The sequence below is a fragment of the Coturnix japonica genome, chromosome 4 (genome assembly GCF_054131305.1).
Source record: "Coturnix japonica strain WE chromosome 4, WE-NBRP24, whole genome shotgun sequence".
Lineage (NCBI taxonomy): Eukaryota > Metazoa > Chordata > Aves > Galliformes > Phasianidae > Coturnix > Coturnix japonica.
In genome coordinates this window covers 23,418,853-23,444,430 of record NC_140666.1, presented here as the reverse complement: position 1 = coordinate 23,444,430, position 25,578 = coordinate 23,418,853, and the positions used below count along the sequence as shown (strand labels likewise).

The 25,578-nt window shown below is 39.0% G+C and overlaps 1 protein-coding gene across 1 annotated transcript in view; it reads left to right on the top strand.

Moving 5' to 3' along the window:
* The window catches only part of GRIA3 (glutamate ionotropic receptor AMPA type subunit 3), a 280,633-nt gene that overhangs the window by 106,878 nt on the left and 148,177 nt on the right, over positions 1-25,578 (top strand). The window contains exons 3-4 of the mRNA XM_015860743.3: positions 3,221-3,428; positions 25,348-25,458. The gene's annotated coding sequence lies outside the window, so the exon portion shown is untranslated. The remainder of the gene's footprint in view (positions 1-3,220; positions 3,429-25,347; positions 25,459-25,578) is intronic.

Genomic DNA, 25,578 nt, shown 5'->3' with positions numbered 1-25,578 from the left:
ACAAAAATGTATTTTAGAAAGATCTTTGAAAGGGACTAGGTATGGTTGTGATAAAGACCTTGTGCCATCCCTGAGTTTTCCTGTCTTCTTCCCTACTCTACACAGTGATGAGACACTCTGTAGAGCAGCAACAGGGTTTATGGGAAGGATCACGGTGGTCTTTTCCTCAAGAGGAGAGGTGGTGCCAGGCATCAGCTGGTATGTGCTCTGGGACTGTCTGGGATGTGATTGGGGCCATGGTGTGATCCCTGTGTCCCTGATATGGGAGTGGGGGGGATGCTGGGGAACCAAGTGTTTCCCCCTTTCCTCCTCCCTTACTCAAAGGAAGGCCATTGTGGAGCACAGATCACTCCTCATGTCCCACAGAATTCATCAGGTTTGAAGGGTAAACTGAAGAGATGTGCAGCTTTTCAAACACGTGGAGTGACAGCCTGAAGAAGGAAAGAATTTTCATCTTTTACTGCAGCACAGCTAACACTTGTCATATGCATCACATATAGATGATGCATCAAGGACATCTCTTGCTTTCTGCAGATTAACAAGAACAGCCCTATCTGAGTTGCATGTCTGCTGTGGGTGGAGGTCAAACAGCTAGAGGCACAGGAATGCTTGAGATCCACTTTGGTTGCATACAAATGCAGTCCTGGCTGCAAGCTGCATCCAGGACAGCTGTGCCAATGTAAAAGCACCTGTAACCCAGATGGGGCTTTACATAATTGCAGGTATCAGAACTTTGTAAAGGCACTTTCTTTTCCTGTTGCAAGCAAAGCATTAGAAACCACTATTACTGATGTTGGAAGCATGGTAACTATCAAACTGTAAATCAGCTCTCTTCAAAAGTGTTGGTTTTGCTGAGCTATGGAATTTGCCTAAAGTGTGTGCAGTGAGGAGCTGGGATGCACTTTTACTCAGCCTGCTGGTTTCAGAAGCCTGGACTTCAAATCAATGGAATCCATAGGATTTTTGACTGCAGTATTTCTTACTGTGGTGCTTCAGTGAGGTTTGAAGTACGTCTGTATCATTGAGATATATTTTTTAGCTGCCTTGCACATTTGCTAGGCATGTGATCTCCCTATTAGCCCAAACAAGCTTCTAATGTTCCTAGGAAAGGAAGGCCATGAAGCTCACAGCTGCACTGCTGAATGGGATAAGCAATCAAGTACACAGTGGAATGTGAACAGTTAAGGGTGACAAAGTCATTGAACTTCTGCCATTATAATGGAAATATTTTATTTGCAATTAGAGAGGAGGACTGACCTACTTATTTCACTATAATTACAAATAGGGCAGCAATGAAGCAAAACAAATTCCAACACTGTGCTGAGGCATCACAGTAGAAAACAAACAGTACTGCAATGGCATCATTGCGCATAGTAGTCTTGTTGCATTACTGCCCATAATAACTCTCTTGTAGTGTTCTAAACTATTACGTAGCAGAGCAAGCAAAGAAATAATGCAACATGTTATGTTCAGAATTGCCAGTGAGGTCTCCACAGTACATAAACTAGAATAGAAAATACTCCTACTTTAATGTTAATGCCAGTCATTTTCACAATGTAAGGAATAATGCAGTAGACCATTTTCAGTAAGATACATCTCTTTCCACCAGATCTTTATCTTTCTTTTCGCATATATCCAACAAAATAAAAGCTGGGCTGTGAATCCTTAATTATAGGAATGTATCAGCATTATTTTGGAGATTGAGTGTTGTATTGATTGTCCCTTACAGTTACCTCAATATTTAATAATATTAATAAAAAGAAACACAATAACTACCTCTGCCATGATAATAAAAACACTTTGCATGCTGCTCAGTTAGTTCCAGAGGTTTTCACTCTTTATTTTTTCAGAATGACCTCTATTCATTACGTGGGACCAAGGGCTGGAGAGAGGGCTTTGTTAGGCTTTTTATTTGAAACTATTCATTTTGATTTAGGAGCCTGCTTTATAACAGAAGATTCGTGGGTATTTTTTGTGTGTTCAGAGACAGCTACAGGAATCTGAAAAATACTTGCACTACCTCTGTATGTTCAAATGAAGCCAAACATAGTGAAAGAGGAGAATTAATTCAAAGTATCTGTGAGTTCTTTGATCAGAACCTGGAAATTGATCTGCTTCAACACCCCACAGCCCAAACTAAGACTACAAAACCATTGCATGTATCAGTGCATCTGCAGAGATGGCAGTGGGCTAGATCAACAACTTCCAAATGCCCCTCAGCTTTACCTCACTGCCTTCTTCCAGTGCTCTGAGATTCAAAAGGAATTCAGTGATAACAGGGCAAAAAGCACCTGAACCTGATTCAGCAGCACTCACATTTTTGAGTGATAAATAAAGGATAATCCCTTTGTTTGTACACGTGCACAAAAGAGATGTAAGCATTGCAACCAAAGCAGTTGTGAATTGCATGTTTCCCCAGAGACCCTTGGGTCCTGACATGCCATCTGATTAATAAGGTCATAGACTACAACATCAAGAGAAAACTGGGCTGTAATGATCTAGCTTTGTTAAATATCTGAGTTTGTTCTCTTTTTGAACTGGAGTTCTAAGTAAAACATCTACTTTTGATATTAAAATTGCCATTGATAGAATTCATCACAACCTTGATTAAATTGTTCCAAGGTCTAATAACCCCTGCTGTTAAAAAACGTGCATGCTATTTTTAGCCTGATCCATCTGACATCCACATCTAAGCACTGAGATTTGTTAAAGCTTTGTTTGCAGAGTGAAGATGTTGTTATCAGAGTTACATTCTCCACATTGGTCCTCATCTGCAGTTGTCCTCTTTCCCCTTCATCTACTTATCCTTAAGCCAAACAGACCAAGTTCCTGGTGCCTATGCATTCTCCAGCATTGTAAGCACTCCTGCATCTCACTGCACACTTAGCAAAAGCTTTTGGAATGGTAATTTTCCAGTACAGGTTTCACCAGTCTCAAATAGAGTAATAATATTTCTTCCTAATCAATACTTCTGTATTTGTATACTCAGAAATGCCATTCATCCTTTTGGACTCAGCATCACACCACGATGGTTATCTGCCAGGCTCAATCAACTTCATAAGATTAGTACATCCATATTGGTCTGCTGTTTGTTGAATGTGTCTCGACTTTAAACGTAGGATGTCATTTCATTTTGCATAAGGTTTTTTGTGTACCTTTGTATGTCCTAGGATGTGGCCCAGCACATTTACATAAGTAATCTCTTTACATTACTGTATAGGAAACTGTTGATCACAGCCTGAACCTCTGACTGACCACCTGAGGCAAGCAGGAGGCACAGGTGAAGGCAATTCAGCTGTGCTACTGAATGGTGTGGAGCCTGGCTCCACCTCTCCTAGATCCCATTTAAGGGCTGACTGCCACTGAGGAAGGTTTTCTTTCTCTGAAGATTGTTCCTTTGTGGAGTTCACTGTAAGCCTTCAACACTGGTGAGTATTTCCATTTATTACAGTTCATCTTTCCATTATGGAAACTCTCTTAACAAAGCATCTCTTAACTCTCTAAAACTCTCTTAACAAAGCATCAGTTTAAAACTTTGTTTACTCATTGGCTGTACAGTTAACTGTTAGTAATTTATTTCCAAACTGATTTTAGTAACCATTACAGCATGTTCATTTTTTGTTCAGTCTTAAAAATCTGGACTGTAAATATGTGGTTCTAATCCCTGAAGATATTTAGTAAAGACACACCTATCTGCCAAGGAGCCACAGGTTTCAGAATTGTAGCTTAAGGCTTGTACCTTGATTGTTAGATGATTTAAAGTGTACAACGTGTACTTGATACTTTCTTAATCAAGAAGGAGGATTGGATGTGTTGTAGAGATGTTGTGGTCCAGAGAATGGTATTTTTGTTCAAACTGTTTCTCACCATTTTTCTTTCTTGTTTTCTAATGTCAGAATGAAAAAACCTGAATTTGTCTTTGAATTAACTGTGTGCTTTCTGATAATGGGCCGTTATAAGAAATGGTATTTGTAGTTTCATCACTGCCCGTAATTATCTACTCAGGACTGTATCTCAAAGGTTTGGGCTGAAGGAATAACCTTACTATTAGCTCTTATTGTTACTCTTGAGTAGCTATCACAAAAAGGGAGAAAAGAAACCATGAGAAAGGTGCCCTGATATTCACAAGAACTTCTCTTTATCTCCTTAAATATAACAAGTTAAATTTATCTTAAGAAGCTCGCAGTGCCATCTTAGAAGTGCTATCTCTCAGCTGGTTCTCCTGTTTCAGAAAGACCCTGAAACTGCCTGGGCTCTATAGCAAAGCCCTTCTGTTTTGCTTCTAATTTTCAAACTCTGAAGTTATGAAACTGTACTTGAAGGCTTTTTTGATGTGTGGATGAATTAGGTAAATGCATAATGAACTGAGGATCTATGCTTTGTGATGGTTTAGTTTTCATTTCAAGAAGCAATTTATGGTCTGCCGTCATCACCTGTAACAGTGCGCATGTCAGTGGGCCATTGTGTAACGAAGACTGAATAGAATCATTTAATAACTTGGAGTGGACCTCTATAGGCCATCTAGTCCAACTCCCCTGCAATGAGCTGGGATACCTACAGCTTGGAGCCCATTTCAGCCTGACCTTGAGCCTCTCTGGGGATGAGGCACCACCACCTCTCTGGGTAAAATGCTCCTGCCTTTATTTTAGTTGCTGTAGTTTAGCACTTAGTATGTAATCCATCATTTATTCTTCTTGCTAATGTTCACTTGCTTCTAAGTTAAGGCTGACTGCTGGCAACTTCTTTTTACTTAGGCTTTCTAACTTGTAGCTGGAAGTCATGCCTATGGAAATAGGTGACTCCAAGGACTCAAGTCTTTGCTGTTTTTTATTAGGACTGTGCAAGCTTCTTAACACTAGTCTGGATAATCTGACAAGGAGCTTGTTTGGTAGAGGCCAAATAAAAGAGGGAGAAACATATATGTAATTTTTTTTTCTGGTGCATTTATCATTTTAAAATGTTTTCTGACCAAAAATGTTTCTGTTTGATGACCTTTCATGAGGTCAGTTGCTGGAATAGAGTGCCAGCTGGGACAAGAACACAAGAAATGGAATCAGAGTAGGATAGTGAAGGCAAGAGGTTTCCCTGTGGTACTCATCCTTTACTAAGTGTTGTTATGTCTCTCCTGCTTGGCTGACTTTACAAGCCCCACCTGGCACAAAACAGTTAAGTAGCCTTTGCTTGTTTTTGAGGAGGGGGAGGCAGCTTTTATATGGAGGAATGTGGGTTAGAGCTTATGAAAGCAACAGTGGCAGAGAATCTTAAATCATAGCAGAGCTTTGTGCTAAACATCACAGTGGAGGGTTCCTGTGCTTCTGGGTAGTTTCTCCTTATTGTGCTTATTAAAATGCACTTTAGAATTGCATGTCTTACACGGTGATTTAAGGGTGTAGATCTTGGTTCTGCTTATAAATAAGCTTTCCTCCTCCCCACAGCTACCTGGCCTAGTAAATACCTGGAGCAGGTGTAACATCCCAGCAAGTCATTTAGCTCATGCCCTCCAGGCTGTTACCTGATACTCTCTCAGACTGTCTGTTTTAGGGGGGTTGTACAATTTACTGTAGTATCACTGTGATTCTTCACTAAATTACATCCTTGTGAGGAGGGCCCTATAGCATTTTCTTTCTAGTCTTTCATGCATTCTGCCTCAGGCCAAACCCTCTCTGAAGTCTGAACTAAATTGGATATGAGCCTTGTTTCCTCCCTGTTTTTGCGTGCTCCCATGGCTCTGTTCAAAGTTCACCTTCTCCCTGTCAGGTGCAATTGTTATAAATATTTTCCTGTTACGTATCATCTTTTTACCAGTAGGGAAAGAGAATTACTTGTTCAGTTGCCCCTTCCTAAGCCTTTGTTTCTCAAATGTTAGGCAAGTTAATCAAAGAAGGTACTGCTGCTACTCTTTGGTTTTAGAGGTGCATTTCTTGTGTCTCAGGTGTTTGTAGGCTCATAATTTACTGCTGCTGACCATGCTTGCATACAGTAGTAATAGTCCACTTCAGAGTGCTGTCTTTCACAGTGTAGATTTGGAGAGCTAAGGCACAAAGGAGACAAAAAATGACTTCAAGTTGCTGGCCAATGCAGACAAACTGCAGCAGGCTCCAAGGAAATTGCTGGATTTGCATTATACAACACAGCAGCACGTGCATGTAGGAAAAGTGAAATACTGCATGCTTCAGAGCCAGCTGGCTTAGTGTTAGTTCTAAGATTTCTGCAGGGCATTGCATCACCAAATGCAGACTTATTGAATATGATTTTGGAGGTTACACAGAAACAAATCCATATCTTGTGATGACATAGTGTGCACGAGACCATCCTGCCTTCTGTTTTCCATCTCTCCTGGGTGTGCGGATCTCAGTGCAGATCAGGAGGACTGAGAATGTCAGACTAATTGCTGTGGAAGCTTCACAAGCTCCTAACTGAAGGGAAACTGATAAAGCCAGTACTACACTAAAGATCAGAAACAGGTATAAGAAAAAATAAGTTACCAGCACTGCTGTAATCACTAAAATATAGTGTTTCAAAAAAAATACGTGATTATTGTTGTGTCTATTTCTAGTTCTTAAGCTATTCTTAGATGCAGAAGGAATCTGTGAATTCTTAATTTCAAAGATCCACGTTCTTCAGCTGTAGTAAATGCTTTGCAATATTTCACTTAAATGAAAACTTGCCTATAAATATTCAATGAGTTCTGCTGACCAGAATAGATATGCTCATTCATCCTTCTGGTAGGCATTTTGGAGAGCCAGGAACAGTTATGTTTACTTGGGATTTGCTCCAGAAGGTGCGAATCCCTGTCAGTAACAGGCTTTTTTGCTGCTCTGGGTCCACCTTTCTTGATGTAAAACTACATATGATACATCTAACATAAACTCACTGTTATTTCATCCCATTCACCATGCTGAAGAGATTGTCTCCTTTAGATTTCCTCTCATGGGTCTGAATGTGGTTTCAGATCTCCTTTCCATAGTCTGTTCTCTTTGCTCATAGGCTGTTTTTCCTAGTCTTGATTCAGCCTCTTTCTCTGACAGGTCTGCCTGAGCTCTGCAGGAAGGCTGCTGACAAGAATCCAGGACCCATAATTCCTAATTTCCTACTCATTGTACATCAGCTTCCCCTGGGAAGCTAAACAAATATGAATATACCACATCACAGCAAATGTAGCAATAATTAGTAATGCCAATATTGAATAAAATGTACTGTCAGTGAACACTGCAATTTGCTGGGATTGTGAACATGGAAGTAAGAAATTCATCACAGCTGCAGCTAATAAGAACTGGAGATTTGTGGAGCTTGTTCACCTTGTATTTTCCTCAAATCAAAGAGGCAATCTTTAAGGTTCCTTCCAATCCAAGCCATGCTGAAGTTCTATGAAAGAGACCAGTTTTATCTCTGCCAAAACATGGGGAAGAAAAAAAAAAAAAAGCAATAGATGGTAAACCTTCACAGAATATAGCATGAAATTAAAAGGTCACAGTCATTTTTGTATTCAGTTCATTCTGTAGATGCAGTTATGGTTTAGCTGTTTTATCCTGGATGTTTCAACAAATACTGTTATTCAGGATAAAAGCTGTTTAATTGGGAGTAGTTCAATTGTTAATATGATTTCTGACCACTGTATTCTATCTAATGTTGTACAGCACCACACTTTCAAGCATATTGACACCTAAGCTGATAAAATTATCCCTGAGTTGATCAGGTTTGGCAATAGTTTTAATTAATATGAACTATAACAGGGCAAATGTCTGTTATTGGGAAGGCCTTATATATTTGTGATCAATTCAGATCTTAAGAGAACCTGCTAAATTCAGTATTTGCAAAGCTAGCCTGAGACTGCTTAAATTTAATGAGTAATGAATATCAATTAAGTGATTACTGATGAAAACCTAACCTAGCACAATTAATTTCTATTGAAATACAACCCCTTAAAATGTAAGTAAATTGACTTGGTACTGTTTTAATACAAAGATTTTTTTTTTTAATTAAATATTTTAACAAGGCATGTCAATTTTATAAAACAGGGTGTCATTTTGAAAAGTTAATATATCTTAAGTAATGAGAAATTTCTGCAAAGCAATTTGAAATCACAGAGAAGTGTTTGTACCCGAAGGCCCCATCTTGAAAGATGTGAATGCACTGATTCTAATATCCTGGGTGTACTCTGAAGGAGAAAAGACTTGATGCTCCAAATTTCTAAGGAATATTATCATCTGATTTTGACATGGTTAAATGAGGAAAGCACTTTCACAGAATCACAGAATTGCAGAGGTTGGAAGGGACAGTGCAGCCCTGCTGCTAAAGCAGGTTCCCTCAGTAGGTTGAGCAGGAAAACATACAGATGGGTCTTGAACATCTCCAGAGAAGGAGACTCCACAACCTCTCTGGGCAGCCCGTTCCAGTGCTCTGTCACCCTCATAGTACAGAAGTCTTTCCTCATCTTTATATGGAATTTCTTAGGTATATACAATAGATATGTTAGTTTATTTCAGCAACCAGTGATTAAGTTGTATGTTAGTACAGCTGTTGTACTAAAATATTTGAAATTCTCTATTTCTTAGATCAGAACTGAATTTTGATATTCAGCTTGGTATTTGCATTAGCAAGCTCAGGGAATAGTTGTGTCCCAGAAAGCTACATTTCCTATCAAGTCATTTTAAGACAAATAAAGGAAATGAGGCATTAGGGAGTTACTGATGACTCCTAATCTTCATTATCTGGTAATTCACCAGTTCCAACTTTTCAGCCAACTGCATAAGACATGATTCAAATCCTTTGAAAGTGGCTTGGCCCAACAGTCTGGATGAGTGTTCTGCTTTCCTAAGTCAGAAGTCTCTCATAAGTATTTGGCCAATGGCTGCCTACAATCTCCATGTAAATTTACCAAATTCATTTTCTTCCAACTTAAGACTATGTTGGACAACAAATTCAATTTGAAAACTTTGATTGGCAGCACTGAGGAACATTTCAGCAATGAACCTCCATTCCGTGGTACCTGTTTCAATGTGTTCATTCATTTTCTGCTTGAATGTAACTGATCACTTCACTTTGAAAGGGGCTCTGAAAATCAATGCAATAAATAAATACCAGTATTAAGCTCTATACATGTTTGTTACGAAATCCATTGTTTTAAATGAAAATTTCAATACTTTCACGTACTACAAAGTAGAATCACTGTAAATTTTAACCCAACATTCACATACTGTAGGGTACACCCATAACATTTGTAGAAGTTATTGGATTTTTTTACTTGTCGGTTTCTTTAATATTGATTTAAAGCTGCTACCCAGAAGGCTTGCTGATATCAAGGCTTTTTTTTTCTTTCTTCCGCAGTCAGGACTCTGTCTTCAGTCATAGTGCAGCCTTTTAATGCATAATTTTGTGCAGCCTTTTAATAATACAGCAAAAGGATATGCAAATCTATCAATTTCATTTAGAGTCGAAATCTGCTTCAGTAATTCTTGTGAGATAAAGAAAAGATAAACTGTGTGTATTCATTTGCATCAAAAGCCCATTGACAGCTGCTTTTAAGAATAGCTCTGTTGCTTTCTTTGTTCTGAAGCACAAGTTTGAATTTTTCTTTTCTGATAGAAAAAGATGCAAGTGCAAATGGGCTGCTGCATACTGGATACTTCCATACCAGATTGCCTGCATTGCAGTTTAAGCTAGAGGTCTGTCTTCCGAAGAAGCCTAGAGAAAATATTTTCCTTGCTGTTCATTATTTGGGTAGTCCTTCTCCCACATTTGTCAGCTAGTTTGGAACAGTCAACACTCCAGATTGGGAATTGCAATGAATATATTTTTTGAGCTGATATGACTGAGTTTTCCTCTCAGAAAACAACTGAGATGCAATTAATGCTGAAGTGAGCCTGCCACAATGCAGTGGGATGGTCTTGAAGAAAAATTTTTGACTTCTCCAAGATAATCCTCTCAAAACAGAGTAGTGTATATGTTAAGAAACCATGACAGGGATGTCTCCACAAAACGGCCTGCAAACTATTCTCTGATTCCAAAGTTAATTGCCACCTACTGTTTGCATTCAAAAAGCTATTAGCAGTTAAAAGGAATGAAACATCAGTCCTTCCCTCAGAAGCTTGGGGTTGCAATGGGCTTATATGTCTTTTTTGCTGTAAGAAAATGATCTAGCCTACACTTTGCAGAGGAAATCTTGATGTGCCTTAGCTTTGCTGGTATAGAGATTAGCCAGTGAACGTGTATATGTAGAAGTAGGAGACTTAACCAGTTTCCTTGGATTTATCAGTTTGTTCTTTGGGGTGTGTGTATACTACTATTCCCATGAGTAACGCTACCAGCTTTGCAAGTGAGTTGATTAACAAAGGCCAGACCACATATCATCATTGAATACTTTGTTTAAAGAAGGGACCCAGTCAGAGCATCTTTGCTGTTGTGGGTGTTTATCATCCAAACCCAGAGCTGGACATTTAGTGGGTGCTACTATAGACTCTGGCTGCATTCTTTGTCTGTGGGAATTTCCTGAAAGTATAATTTCCTAGTTGTTTCCCTGCTCAAATAAGAGAAACTACAAGGAAAATAATAATAATAAGCAGTAGAATTCAATGGGATTATTAGGTACTGTCACAAGAGTGACAGGAAAATTTAGAGGGAAAACATGAAGTTTAGCAGATGCTGCCTGAGTTTTCTGCTGGAATGACATAAAATATGTAGAAGTACTGTAAGAGGCTTAGAGTAAAGAACCTCTAATAGTGCTGTTTAAGGCTGAATTTATGGAGTCGTAACACCTGGCAAAGCTTGGAAAAAAGATTAGTAACTTCTGGATCTTGACAAATGGCAAATAGAAACATAAAGTCTTTTCCTTGACCTGGTTGTGATTGAAACCTTTAATTCCCGTCCAATTAAAACCGGGCCGTAGAACAACAAGAGCCTTGGGAACAAAGAGAACAAGCTGACAGTGAATTATGTGGCTTGGTCCAGTAGTTTATATGAAATCACAGAATCACAGAATTCACAGAATCACAGAATTACCTGGGTTGGAAGGGACCTCAAGGATCATGTAGTTCCAACCCCCCTGCCTAGCAGGGCCACCAAACATACGCCTTTACTAGATCAGGTTGCCCAAGACCCTGTCCAACCTGGTCTTGAACACCTCCAAGGACGGGGCATCCACAACCTCACTGGGCAGCCTGTTCCAGGACCTAACCACCCTTCTAGTAAAGAACTTTCCCCTAACATCCAACCTAAATCTTCCCTCCTTCAACTTAAAACCATTTCCCCTAGTCCTGCTATTATCAGCCCTTTCGAAGAGTTTACTCCCCTCCTGGGAGTAAGTTCCCTTCAGGTACTGAAAGGCTGCAATGAGGTCACCCCGCAACCTTCTCTTCTCCAGGCTGAACAAACCCAACTCCCTCAGCCTGTCCTCATAGGAGAGGTGCTCCAGCCCCCTGATCATCTTTGTGGCCCTCCTCTGGACCCTTTCCAAAATCTCCTTATCTTTTTTGTACTGAGGGCTCCACACCTGGACACAGTACTCCAGATGGGGCCTCACAAGAGCAGAGTAGAGAGGGACGATCACCTCCCTATCCCTGCTGACCACCCCTCTCCTGATGGAGCCCAGGAAATGAGGAAGATGCTCCAATTAAACTGAATACTGAAAACTGAGGCAGTGAGACACAAGTGGAAGTATAAGAGAGTATTTTCTGAAGCTCCTGACTGAGTTTCAGAGCAAATTAACTAATTGGTTAACTTCCTTTCTCAGGGTAAGGGTCTTAATTCTGATGCCTTCAAAGCTCCAGTACCCTCTTTTTATTGAGAGAGCTCTGATGCTTTGCTATAGTAGCAAAGCATCTAATAGTAGCACCTAATCTTTTCATTCTTCTCCCTCCCTATATTGGCAGTAAACACGAGATCCACAAGATATTTCAACTCATTTCACAGAGAGATAGCTTTTGCACAAATATGCCTACTGTTCTATATATATAAGCCTGCTATTATATGCCCATTTTAAAGGAATATTGCCTACAGGTGTTATCCAAGTGTTGAAAAATGCACAAGTTTGGGCTTTATTTAAGCAATAATGACTGATGGAGAGGGTGTTTCTTTTCAGTTCAGTGTGCCAAGCTTTTCTGGTAATTAACTGCTGGGAAAGTCCTCCCTGTCAATCCAATCAGTCATCACTGCTTAACTAATCATTAGATGGGGGGAGGTGTATTATTACTCACCAGAAAGTTCCAGATAACTGCTGTTTTGCAGTTTTTCAAGTATAAAAAAGAACCACCAGCAGTTCCTTTTCAAGGTATTAGACGTTGATCTTCAACTGCTCCTAGATATGGATCATTTTTTGTACAGCATTTAGAGATCAGCACAGTAACTGATAAGAAAATAGGACTATACCAAATTTGTAGTTCTCAGTACAATTGCTGTTGCACTTGGTTGCCTTCAGCAAGCTCTCAAGTATAAAAAAAGCAACTTTCAGAGACTGCAAAAAAACTGCAGCTGTCAGCCACAGGTCCAGGCAGTAAAGAAGCTTGTCTGAGTGGACAGCAGGGTGCTCGCTTGGCGTTTGTCTGCCAAGTGCTTCATGGCAGTCTGTAAGTATAATTAATAAACATGAAATATGACAATGATTATAAATGGCTAATAACATACATTCAGTATTTATATAAATATAGATCTATGTAATATCAAAATGAAAGTTATATAGATGAATGTTAGATAAATATGCTAATACAAGATAAACGAGTTAGTATCACCTGCCATGTGAACAAAAGAAAAGAAGACAATGTCTTATATTTCTGCATGGGCAAAGGTAGCTCAGTTCATGGCTGTCTGGTGGTCCTTCAGCTCCAGCTTGTGCAATAACAGTGGCATGGGATGCTCTTGTCTATAGAGAATGCTGTGGTATGAAGACAAAACTTTGTCTGCTCCAGCCCTCAGCTGCTCTATAGGCATAAACCTGTATTCCAAGATATGTGTGTAGTCCTGCTCCTCAAACATTTTGGTCCTACTGTGAAACCGATGCAGGTTAGTGGCAACTGTTGCCTAGTTACAGTAGCCCCAAAAACTTGCATGCTCAGAGATAAGCATTGTTCACCTGAGATTGAAGGGAACTTTGGTTACGTCTGTCACTGTGTAATTTTGTCTTTTGGAAGTATGTAACTGAACCCCATCATTCCAAAGAGCACAGCCTCAAGCTGACTGCTGAGTCAAGAGGCCTCCATGTCTGTCTTGCACATATTAGAGAATTGCAGGCAAGTTCTAATCTCTTACGTTAAGAACCATTAGTCACACAAAAGCTTTTTCCATTGTATCAAGAGAGTGATTGATGTCACTGCATTCCCTTTTGTAGCAGCAACATTCAGTACCAAGAGCCTTCAAAACAATATATTACAGGATGAACTATGAGCTAGTACAGCTCACCATGGATGCTATAAACATTACTAGCTTTGCATGCTGGTGCACATATGGACTGAAATTCTAACCTCATTGGAATGGGTGGGAGCTTTGCTAGTCACTACACTGTCATCAGGATCTCACCCACTGTATCTTAAAATGTAAAATATCGCCATATGTGATGGATGCAGAGCTCTGCCTCTCTGTACCTTTGGCAGGTGTTCTATATAATAACACTAAGAAAACTTCTTCCAAGTTTTATTTTCTTGAAATCATGTAATTTCAATTGTGCATTGATGATATCCAGAAAAGACTGCTTCTAGATATCTATTATCAAATATGTTTAATTTAAGTCCTAAAATTTCAGAACAAATATAGCTTCCTGAAGAATATATAGCATGGCAGGTAGCCCAGGGGCCAAGTAAGAACTAACGAAGCCACAATATTGATGTTAGCCCAAATGCAAAGCAGACTTAACAATTTAATGCAGACACATCCCCCTCTGCAACAGGGCTGAAGTGTTTTCCTATTATACACCATTTCTATATTCCATATTATACAGCTCTTTTCTGTGCACATTGTGTAACACCCACAGACAAAAATTGTACCCTGGTTGGAAGAACCACCCTAGCAAAGAGATGAGAACAGGAGAATATTTCAGTAAGCAGACAGCCCGTGTCAAGTGAAGGAAAAGATGGAATCAGTGATTCATAACTTTGACTTAGGATCAGTTTTTGGTATTGGAAAACAAGTAGAATAAAAGTACATTTTTGAGTAATCATATATTTTTGGACTGGCAAGCAAAGAGAAAAAGGCATTAAAAAGTTAATAGACCACTCAATATTTTGTTGCAAAAATTGATGTGGTTTTTTAAATCATTTTAAATAACTTCAGGCTTAACTATATTAACTTTTCTTGCAGAAATGGTTCTCCCTGATTTTAGAGCTAATGTCTTGGTTTAGGATTCATTGGCAGTTTTATCCTGTCACCTACTCCCTCAGAACTTTTGGACAAGTCTATTTTTCAGTCTCAGCTTTTTGCCTCCAAAATGGGAACAGCAATCATAACACCTTTGCTTGTCTCATCTATTCATCTCTCTCACATGTGTGCAGCCTTCTGACTTTTTTTTCCCAGACTGGTATATATCACAGACAGTAAGATGTGAGCATTGGTAACATCTCTGGAGAAGTATTTTTCTTTCTGGATGTGCTGTACGTCCATTATTTCTTGATCTCATATGACCATACTGCTATTATATAAATGCTAAGCAGTGATGCTAGTAATTGCAGAGAGTGTACAAATGAGTCTTCAACAAAGGAGAGCTGGTTACGGAGGGAAACAAGTGCAATAAACTGGACTTATACTTGAACAGTGCAGAAGCATCAGTGTCTAAAATGAACTTACAGATACATGCAGCTGTTAGGCATTTCTCTGGTGTCAAGTTTACTTGTTCATCCCCTTGCCTTGAAACCTTTTTCTAGTTATTTTCAATACTGTTTGTTTTCAATTTGACTTAGAACTTAATTTTAAATTATATCATCTGTTTCTCCATGCCATGTTTTTTGTACTATTTTTTTTTTTCTTAAGAACAGAGGTTTTTATTCTGCTACATTAAGTGTCCACTGTGGATGGCTGTTCTAGATTATACAGAAGAAGTAAAGGGCGCTCTGCAGTTATTTTTGTACTTCTTATTTTAGAGCTCTTTACTAAGAGGAAATTGGAATTGAAATGGCTGGTTCAAAGCAGAAGCATTTAAATGATCTGCGCTTGGTTTTAGTTATCCACAAGATAAATTCACATTATTTATTGTTTCATCAATACGATCAGCATTGTTAAAGTAAGAGGTTGGAGAACCTTTCAAGATCATCTGGTCCAGTGTTCCACCACTTTAGGAAGGTGCTGTTTTTTTCTAAAGCTAAGCAAAACCAAAGTCCTATGGGTCCTCACTGGGAGGTGCTGTGTAGGGCCATCAGCCTTCATGGGCTGAAGGCACAAAGCCATGCTGGTCAGTTTGATCAGGAGCTCAGGAGTGTACTTGCTTGGTTGTAAGCGCAGCTGTCCAGTACACCAACTTCTTTCAGTGACATTCTGTATTGCCTCCACATCAGCACTTGATGGTCCGTAACATGAAAGCACTGCTTGTAAGTCCAATAATGGAGTGAATTAGAGAGATGGCCATGAGCCTGACTCTACTTCAGCATGCAGTACCTCTAATAGTGGAAGGCTGCATGTGTATATTTTGCCTGTTATTGTTTCTGAAGCAGCTTCAAATTGCCTGAGAAAGTCACAATAAGCAAATGAAAGATAAAATGAATTTAGTTAAAGATAAAGGGGGGAAGGAGGAACTAGATTTTCAAAACTGCTACTATGATTTAGAGCCAGAACTCCTGTCATAACTCCCAGTTCACTGGGAATTGACTGTCTATATCTTTCAAGCTTGTTTGAAACCACCACCCAATAATTTTTCCCTGGGCAGATATCACCAGCTATTGCTTTTCCCCAGTGATGTAAGTGTACCATAAATAACATTCAGCAAAATAAGTCCATAATAGACACTTTTAATGCACTTTTTATACACTTTCACAAGGGTAAAATAATATCTGTATAGAAAGTTAAAATGGTTTAGTTCTGCTACAGATTAATACATATTTAAACTGTATAATATTGATTCCTTGCCAAATCTCATCTGTGGTAGTGCTTTCCAAGTCTGTCTTCCATTTCAGTTTGGTTTAAAGGATCAAAGAAGTTCCATTACCTAATAATCCTGGTAAATCAAGGAGACTGAAATCTGAGATATAAAATGAAGTGTATCTAACAGCTAAAAAAAAATAAAAATTGTATTATGTTAGAGGTAGGTAAATACTGTACAAATGCATTTACCTCACTGAAATAAGATCCACGACCCACTTTGGTGGCTTACAAAGTTTATTTTTCAGTACATGTGAATGAGAGGTTTCTTCAGTTCCAGGCCAAGCTGAAGTTCATTGAATACTTAGAAGTGCCAGCCCACACTGGTTGATATGGGTGTGCTCCCCATCTTGCCATGCACAGCTGCACCCAGTAGTTCTTTACTGCAGGCAAGGCTGCAGCACAATGTGCAGTTCTCAGTCAGACTCACTCCACTAGAAGGTATGTGGGATAGATCGTATTGAATCTATCAATTTCTGTCGGAAGATTTTTCCTTCTTACAGACCATCCAATTCTAACCCCTCTGTCATGGGCAGGGACACCTTCCACTAGATCAAGTTACTCAAAACCCCATCCAGCCGGTCCTTGTGAAGGCATTCATCCCATTTATGGAGAATGAACAAGCCAGGGAGTGTTCTCAGAGCGATTGTAGACTTCCTGTGTGTTGTTCTTTTTGCTCCTTGGCATTAGCACAAGATGATGTTTTAAGGGAAGAAGCAGTGGGATTAGAAATAAGAGCATTCCAGCTTGAACATAATAGTTGCCAAATTATGTTGTAATATTTACCTGAATACAATAACATACCAAATAGATGCACTCAACCATTTAAAAAAAAAAAAAAAAAAAGAATATTAGAAAGGTTGATATATTGATGTTATTAAAAATACAGAACAAAAATGCATCTGAATGTAATTTTTTTCCAATTCTATTATACATTGCAATGTGTGCACTCGATACTGGACATTAACTGTGTAAACTATGATATAATGGCTTCCCACCTAATCCTAAGCAAAGCCATTATCAGCAATTTTAGCATATTTCATTGAGTCGGTGGAAATTTTATTCTCTGAAAGAGAATGAATTGCTTTAGGAAAAATACAGCGTAGTACTGCATGTGGATTGGATTGCTGGTGATGTTCCCTGGCATTAATAAGTCACCTAAGTTCAGGAGCCATGTGCTTCTTCTCTGTGTGCAGTACCAGGGAATGACATCTCTGGTAACGGACCTCTGCCCTTGGGACTCAAGAACTCTAGTTTGAAAACTACTGCAGTAAACTCACAGGTCAAGCAGCGGCACTGCCATTGTTTGTAGGCTGTCACTCACTTCACATTGCTTTGTCTCCAGTCTGCAAGCTTTCCAGGGTAGAAACTTACTTTTTCTGTGTATAATGCTTAACACAACAAGGACTTGATTTTGGGTGTCAGTATTTGAACCCCAACAACAAATATCAGTGACAAATGAACACTACGTTTATCATCTAGTGTCAGAAAGGATTCTTCCAAGAACAGAACAATGCAGAGACCTGAATACAATGAGACAGGGAAAGAGGTGAAAGATGCTTTCTCTCCCTCCTGTGACTCCATCATTTGCTTATCTTTGCTACTGTTTTGTGAAGCAGGACAAAGTTGTTGGCCTGTAGTAAGGTGCGTTTTCTTTTCATAACTACTCCACTTGCAACAAAGTCTAGTATTAAAGGTTGTAACCATGCTTGCTCTCTTATATGTGACTGTCTAAATACTGACACAAGTATTGTACCCACACTGTTCATTCCAGAGATCTGACATTTCTCAAGATGAGGCCAAATGTGTTTACAGATAGATTTCTGAGTGTATTCAAGCTGAAAGGTACTTCTCATCTTTTGAAATGTCAGACTGCTGCTCCAAGAAAAATGAGTACAAGAGATAGGGCCACTGTTGCACAGCTCCATTTTTAAATGAGCAATATCTGATTGAAGTTTCCAGCATTCATTCAGCTCAGTGTTTTGCTATGATATATTGGCTGCTCTGGCAGAGCTTAGTTACTTGTGCCTGCTGATTTTTCACTTTAAAACGAACTTCCACTGCAGTCCCAAAATTCTAGTATCCTTTACAACCTTTCTATCTATTTCAACATCTGTAAATACTACCTGAGGGGCTGTACCTTTTAAAATGATCCACTTAATAAGCTAGAGGGCACACGTTTGCCATAGAGCTGTTCTGTGTATAGGTAAAGAGAGGCACAAGGAGAGCATAATGTTGCTAATAGTCTTGCTGTGAAACTGCAGTAAGCAGACTGTGTGTGGCAAGAGCAGGTTGGGATCTGAAGCACTGAGAACATCAGAAAAGTGATGTTCTCATGTCTTCTGCTTTAACTCCCAGTGTCTATAGATTCTGTATCTCTATGTCTAGCTCTGTATCCCTTCTGTTCCTCAGAGTTCTGTATGAAGTCCATGTGTAATAGCTAAGCAATCATACCATATTCTTCACATACCTTCTGTATGTATGTACTGGCCAGAGATGTTTTTAAACAGGAGTCATTGTTCAAAGTATGGAACGTGCCATTTTACTTTCAACCTAGATGAAGTCAAATAGCATCCTTGGCTATTTGAACTCATCAAAAGCGTTCTGATATGGAGAATGCATTCCTCCAGAAAATTGAACAGAAGGCCAGAACATTAAACATGGTTACTAAATTACATCTGTGTAGTTATCACTCGTCTGGTGCACAAAGCTGTTTGGTTAGTCTTGGTAGTGCTGGAATCACTTTAGAGCCTGCTGCAAGAGAGCAGTGTGGACTTGCTCCTGCTGGAGAAGCTGTGATTTAACCTCTGTCTCTGAGAGGAAATAATCTGGTACACACGAAAGACTGGAATTGCTTTGATCCAGATCTCTGCTAGAACAAGGAGAATTTTGTTCAGTTTAATATTGTTCTGTGCAAATTAAAGGTTAGATTATCTGTAACAGCAGCCAAGTTTAAATGTGGCAAAACCTCTGTGAAGAACTGGGCACCGTAGCTAGTAATGGAAGTGAAGCAGCTTGGAAAACTGCCTGTAATTTTTTCTTACGTTAATCTTTTAGGTTTCTCTTTCCTTTTAGTGAAGGAGTCTTTTGTCAGCATGTCATGAATTACAAATCTCAGTGTTCAGCATCATCTGTTTTATTTTCACTTGTCCATTCAGACAATTTCATCATGGTCTCTCTTTTTTTTCTTTTTTTTTTATCCCCATGTGGCACCCTCTGTGAGAACAAATATCAACACCAGATCTTTTCTGCTCATAGGGAGAAAGGGAGCTATAATGACACTTAAATGACTTTTAAATAAAGCAAGTACTGCTGCTTCAGAGAAGGTAAGGGCATGTGGAATTTGTGGTGCAGATCTATCGGAAGGGAAAATTTATGAGATTAGATTTCTATGAAAAGATGTTTCTCTAAATGTAAATAATAACAGCTCCTAAATAGCACGTAACCTGTACAGAGCTCTGTGGGAAAGTGAGTTCTATAAGAAACGTCTGGATATCTTCCATAGGTATTGAAGAAGAAAACTAATTTGCAGCCACTCTGCTGTGGTGGTTATCTCTGTGCAGTCATCTTTGCAGTAGAGATCCAAATTCTTCCAACATCTTCCATGTGTCTGACTCCAAGTCTTTTTCTGGAGACACTCATGAAACCCACTGGAAAGTCCATCTTTGTGTATATATGCTGTGTGAGTGGATGCTAGGGAGATAGTAAATACTATTCCCTTTTCTCCCTTGGTTTTGCACATCTGTACAAAGAGGGAGGACAGGGCCTGTTAAAGAGTTAGGAGGTGCTGTCTTTTAATCCAGTAATTATCTGCCCAAAGTATAAAAAACTGATCCAAAGTAAGAACAAGAAAAGGGATTAAGCTACAGTTTCAGTGCCTAGCAGTATTTTCCTAGTGCATTTTTTTAATTAAGAGAAGCAATGATATTTTCATGTAAGATGGAATAAATTCGCTAAATATGTCAAATCTGGCATCAGGTATGACTTGGATATGCTCCTCTCAGAGGATTTCAGTGTCTGACGTTTATGAAGTTGCTTCTGGTAGGCTGCCTCTATTTGCTGCTGCAGCAAAAAGCATTTACACCTAATGATGACAAGTATATCCTCTTTACGCCATAAACAATTGATTTTCAAACAAAGATAAGAGAATTATATATTATGTATTCCATCTGTAAAACTAATTAACTCCTTTGATTTAGCTGAGAAAAGTGATGTTTTCTGAAGCTCAGCTTTACTGAAAATTGACCTTTCCATCTACAAACATACCATTTAATTTACAAGAGAAACAAAACCTTCAGAATTGTATTTACTCAGTTACTTTAATAAAAGTCAACCCTTTACAGAAACAATTGTAAATGTGGCATTTAGCTTTTCATATTTTGGAAAGTGTTACTTGAATCTCCACATCCAAATAGAGCGTTGCCTTTGAATTAAAAACAACAACATAAATAAGAACAAAGTAGTTTAAGAAAATGGTCTCTATCTAAGGTGTTGTAATTAACCCTTAGCTTTTATGCTTCCCTAGGACTATTTTATTTCTCCTGTGGCTAAGGTCAACTAATGTTCAGTACATATCCAAAGAATGAATATAATGTGTTTTAAAAGGTCCCCCAAGTTCATCAGGAAATAGAAGTAGCTTTTTCTTTGACCTTTAGGAAGGGGAATTGGCAGATTCATTGAGGAAAGCTTTTTTGTATGAGATATGGAGGCCCCAGTCCAGCAAAGCACTTTAGTATATGATGACTTTAGATGTGAGTAGCCCCACTGCAGCCAGTGGGTCTACTGTGCCTGCAGCGCTAGTTATGAAGTTTTTTGTAGCTGAGCCCTGAGATGTACAGCTGGAATACAGTCCCACTGTGTAATGAACTAAAAAAAAGCAGCACTGAACAATGGAGTATGCTAGAAGCTGAACATTTCAGTGTTTGGAGTTGTTCTGTTTTGGTGGGTTTTGTGTTTTTGTTTTGCATTCACACTTTCTGAGATTAAAGATCCTACTGCTCTGGTTTCCAAGTATGGAAAGTAGCCTTGGGATAGAATTTCCTTGTTCCTTCTGTCTCTCACTCACCTGTGTACAGCTACAAGGAAAGAATATTTTAGTGTGTCAGTTCTCTAATCAAAACTGCAACAAATGCAAACCATTTGGATGAGAATCCCTTAAAGTTTACAGTACGAACTCCATAGTACAAGCTACAGTGGAAATGAACAAATAAGAGTGCTTAGGTGAGCGGAGATTTACACATGTTCTTCTTTTCATTCCCACTTCTTCTTTGAAGCTGCATTCTTACTTATGAGCTGACAGTGCTAAAGACAGGTAGAAAGTTTTCTGCCCTCTCCTCTGAAGCTGTAATAGGAAGAAGGAACAGAAGCATTCAGTGGATCAGAAACAGTTGTTCTAAGCTTGGGCTTGCTGAGGGAAACCTAGTCTCTCACAAGGTATTTGTGCTGCCTTTCCATGTGTGGATTCAATAAGCAACCACAGATCCCTTCCACCAGCTTCTGTGAAAAAAGGATTTACATAAATCCAATAAAAAAAAGCTTACATTTGTCATCATATGATAACATTTCGAACTAGCATGTGGAAAAATCTGCCTAATAGAATTAGCCTGAGAACTGGATGTCTCAGGATGTTTCAGTCAGATTAATGCTAATTTACAACAATTTACAGTGTGAGGAAACTTTCTCTGCAGAATGAACATAGTGGAGCCAGTGCAAAAATGTTTTAACTGTTGACTTCAGTGCTGTTGCTCCTGGGATGTAATAAAGTTCTTCTCCCACATACCCTATTCTGCAGTTCTTAACCAGCATTGTCACACAGTCTCTACAAGCCTAAAATAATTATGAATGAATCCCAAATGATTATTTGATTGTTTTCAATGTTGCGTGCTAATCCTGTGTTTTGTGGATGGAGAACTGTAGGCTAAAATTTAAGTTTGGGAGCTGCTGAAGCAAGAAATTGTTTTGCAGTGGCAGCATAAAAAAATCCCTTATAACAAACGCAATGTACAATCTGTAACGAGGCTATGCCGTAAATTGCAACATGCAGAAACAGTCTGGATTGCTGAAGCTCCCATGGTTTCACTAACAGACAGACTCAAAAAGCCTCTTGCCTATAAAAAGCTTGACCAAAAGTAGACCAGCTTCCAGCATCATTTATTCAAGACGATTATCATAGTTTTTGACTTGCCTTAAGCATCTGAGCTGAACTTCTACAGATAGAAGCTCATGAAATATCTCAGTGAAGAGCCAGTGTCAACCATGCAGCACGGTACAAACACCTGAGCTTGCTCAGAAAGCACAGGGGAACCCAATTCAAATGACTCAGCAAATAAAAACAGATAAAATTAACTGAAACAGTCAGTATTTCTTGTCATAACCAAATGAAACCTGTCCAGCTTTGGCTTGTGGAGTTTTGTAGCAGCTTTTCCCATGAAGACTGATACCATTTTGTCAACAGGCCACTGGGGTTATGCAGGCCTGTTGCCAGAGTGGGTGGGCAAAATCCAAAGCCAGGATAGATGGAAAAGAACAATTAGATGTTTCCCAGCGCCCTCTCTTACTGAAAGAGGAAGGAAAGTGTGCTCGTTTTTCCCTCTGCTCCTGAATAGTAAAAGCAGAGCACCTCATTGGTGTTCTTACAGCAAAGTAAAAGACAATCATCACCTTAACCTATTAGTCCGCTGGTTTTATTTGGTTGAAGTTTCCAGAAGACTCTCCCTTGCAGTTTTTGACAAAAGATATATACAAAGAAGAGGTGTTTGCTTCTGCAATCCTAAATCTGTACAGATTTTCAAACACAATTTTGATGATACAAGTTCCGTTATTCTTTTCCACAGTCACAGTAATGCATGGTTCATCTCCATCAGATGGCTGTGTTCTTTCAAGTCATTCAGAGTCCTTTGCACTGTTGCAATCACACTCAACAAAGTAATACGTCTCAAAGCTAGCTGCAGATCTCTTTGTAATGTATTTCAAGTGACACTTCTGTCTTGTCATGTGTCATTTGGACAGTAATGAAATGGCAACAGTTGGCATGAAGCTCGAAGGATCAGACTTTATGGATTGGATCAGGCAACATGTTCAGCTTTGTTATAGAATGAAAACACGCATTTGTGGAAAAATCTTATTTTGTGGGAGCTATGATGCTGCTAATAATAGGCAGACAAATCACCCCATTGCAGCCAGGTTCAACAATCCTTTTAGTACATCCTTTCCCGTTTCTGGAACAAATTCTCCTCTAGGCTCAAAAGGTGAAATAGTGATGTTTGAAAGCCTCATTGCTTTAGAGATGAAAACATAAAAGATAAATGGAAAAGAATGCATGAATGTGGAATGTCGTGCGGAAAAAAAAAATAGTTAGGTGTATGTCTGTATATTTGGTTGTATAAAAGAAACCCCGATAAATGTATCGTTTGTCTTTCTGATTTTTATTCTGAAAACAAATATTTATAGCTTTCAGAAACCTCAGCACTAAATATTAAGATTTGCTGGAACTTACTATGTCGAGATAACATATTTAGTAATAAGCAGTGCCTTGAACCAAATAGTAGAAGCAATCTGAGAGTGAATATTAAGAAGGTTCTTTTACTAATGAAGGATCTCCTTAAAAGAGAATTCCAAGAGATAAATACTTCCAGTATCAAGCACCAGCTGTGCTGGAGTTTCATGTTTATCTTATAGAGACCTTGGTTACAAAAAATGTGCCCTTCACTCTTGCGGTGGGAATAAATATTTCAGTAAAGGGAATTCTGAACATCCTTCCTTCCTTTTCTTGAAAGAAGAATAAGAAAAAAAAAAAAATCTGTTTTTGTGAGTATATGCTCAAATATTGCAATATAATTTGTTATTTGTAATGGGATTTGTGAATGGGATTTGTGTTAGAAAACTTATTCATTTGGGACTGCAGATATTGCACTTGCAAATGTAGCTCTTCTGGAAGCAGTTCCAACATACCAGCAGCATGCCAAGGGGTTCATTGGGAAGGATTTGGCACACAGCATTATCTAACTCTGCTCCTATTCCCTCACATTCTCCTCCTTCCCTCTCTGCCCCCAAGGCTGACACAAATTCTTCAAGCAGTGAAAAAACTGAAGAGGAAAAATAACCAGTTCCCATGTATTCCCTAAATATTCATAAATCCCATGGATGGCAGTGGCAAGTTTGCATAGGAAAACCTGACACAGTTGGGTTCTAACCAAACTCAGTGTTTGAAAAATGGCAAAAGCTTCTTACCCTAAATTTTAGAGATTAGATTGCAGTGATCTCATGATTCCATTCATTTGCTATTCTAATCTAAACAGCTGGACAGTATAAAAGTATAAAATTGACCAAAAGGTTATTAGTCAAACTACAAGCTGGGTTATCTTGTTCAATGGGTATTTCTTGGTTGTGGTGTTTTTTTGTTTGTTTGTTTGTTTTTTGTTTTTTTTTTATATTGGTTCCAAAAAGTTAAGCCATAGAGAGAGCATCCCAACAAAGAATAGATGCAAAGGGCAAGAAAAAATAAAGCTATATTGGTGATGTCATATTTCTTATTTCAGTGTCCCAGTATGTTGTATCACAATTGTGGCTTCTAAGCAGCTTCAGGCTCCTTGCTGACGTTTGATTAAAACATCACACGGTGTCTCAAAGGTAATATGGCAGCTGCCCCCTGACAACTTGAAACAAAAAAGAGGTGTGAGTGCACCCACATGCATACAGGCAGTATTGACTTACACAGAGCTGGTCTTCTGCAACAGGTGACAGATAGCCGATGAGTCCGGGTCTTTTGGCTGTGCACTGTTTCTGGCTGTGGATTTTGCTGACTTGTTTGGAGCAGTGTATTAACTCTCGCATAAACTGCCTGTGCACATTTCTCCGTTTTAAATGTGGTTCATTCTTTCATGGTTTTGTGAGCCTCTGTTTGATGACAAAGTAGCTCTTCGCTTGTCAAAGGCTGAATGCCACTTCTGTACAGTGCTGGAGCTTTTTGTGCCTAGCTATCAGTGCATGCCAGTGTTCAACAGCAAAGTGATGAATTCATAAAATGTACTAGCTGCTCGGCATTAACAATTCTACACCACAAGGATGTGATAATCGTACTGACTTTGGAGAAAATGTTTTGGGGTTTCCTATTACAAAAGGTTTCTCTGTCTGGGAGTTGATGCTCTGACCCCTACTAGTACGTGGAGACTTCTGCAGCACTTTTCCTCTCTCTAAATAGCATGTTTGCTGATGTTCAGCTTCAATCTGAAGGTGCAAGGAAAGGCGTCTTTCCCCCTTTTATGCGTACTGGTGACAGGAGGAATTTTCTTTCCCCAGGACTGTGTTTGGTAAACGAGGTGTGCTGAGGATTAGAGCAAATAAACATTCTCACTGGATATATTTGGAAAGCCATTTTGAATAGAGGTGATATGCTTGCAAATCATTCAGGTAAGGATGAAACAACAGCTGGTGACTGAGGTGACCAGTAACACTTTGAAAACCCAGAGCCGGTGCTTCATTCATTCAGTATGTAAGGAAGATGGATAGTGCTATTGCCTTTAATTCCTC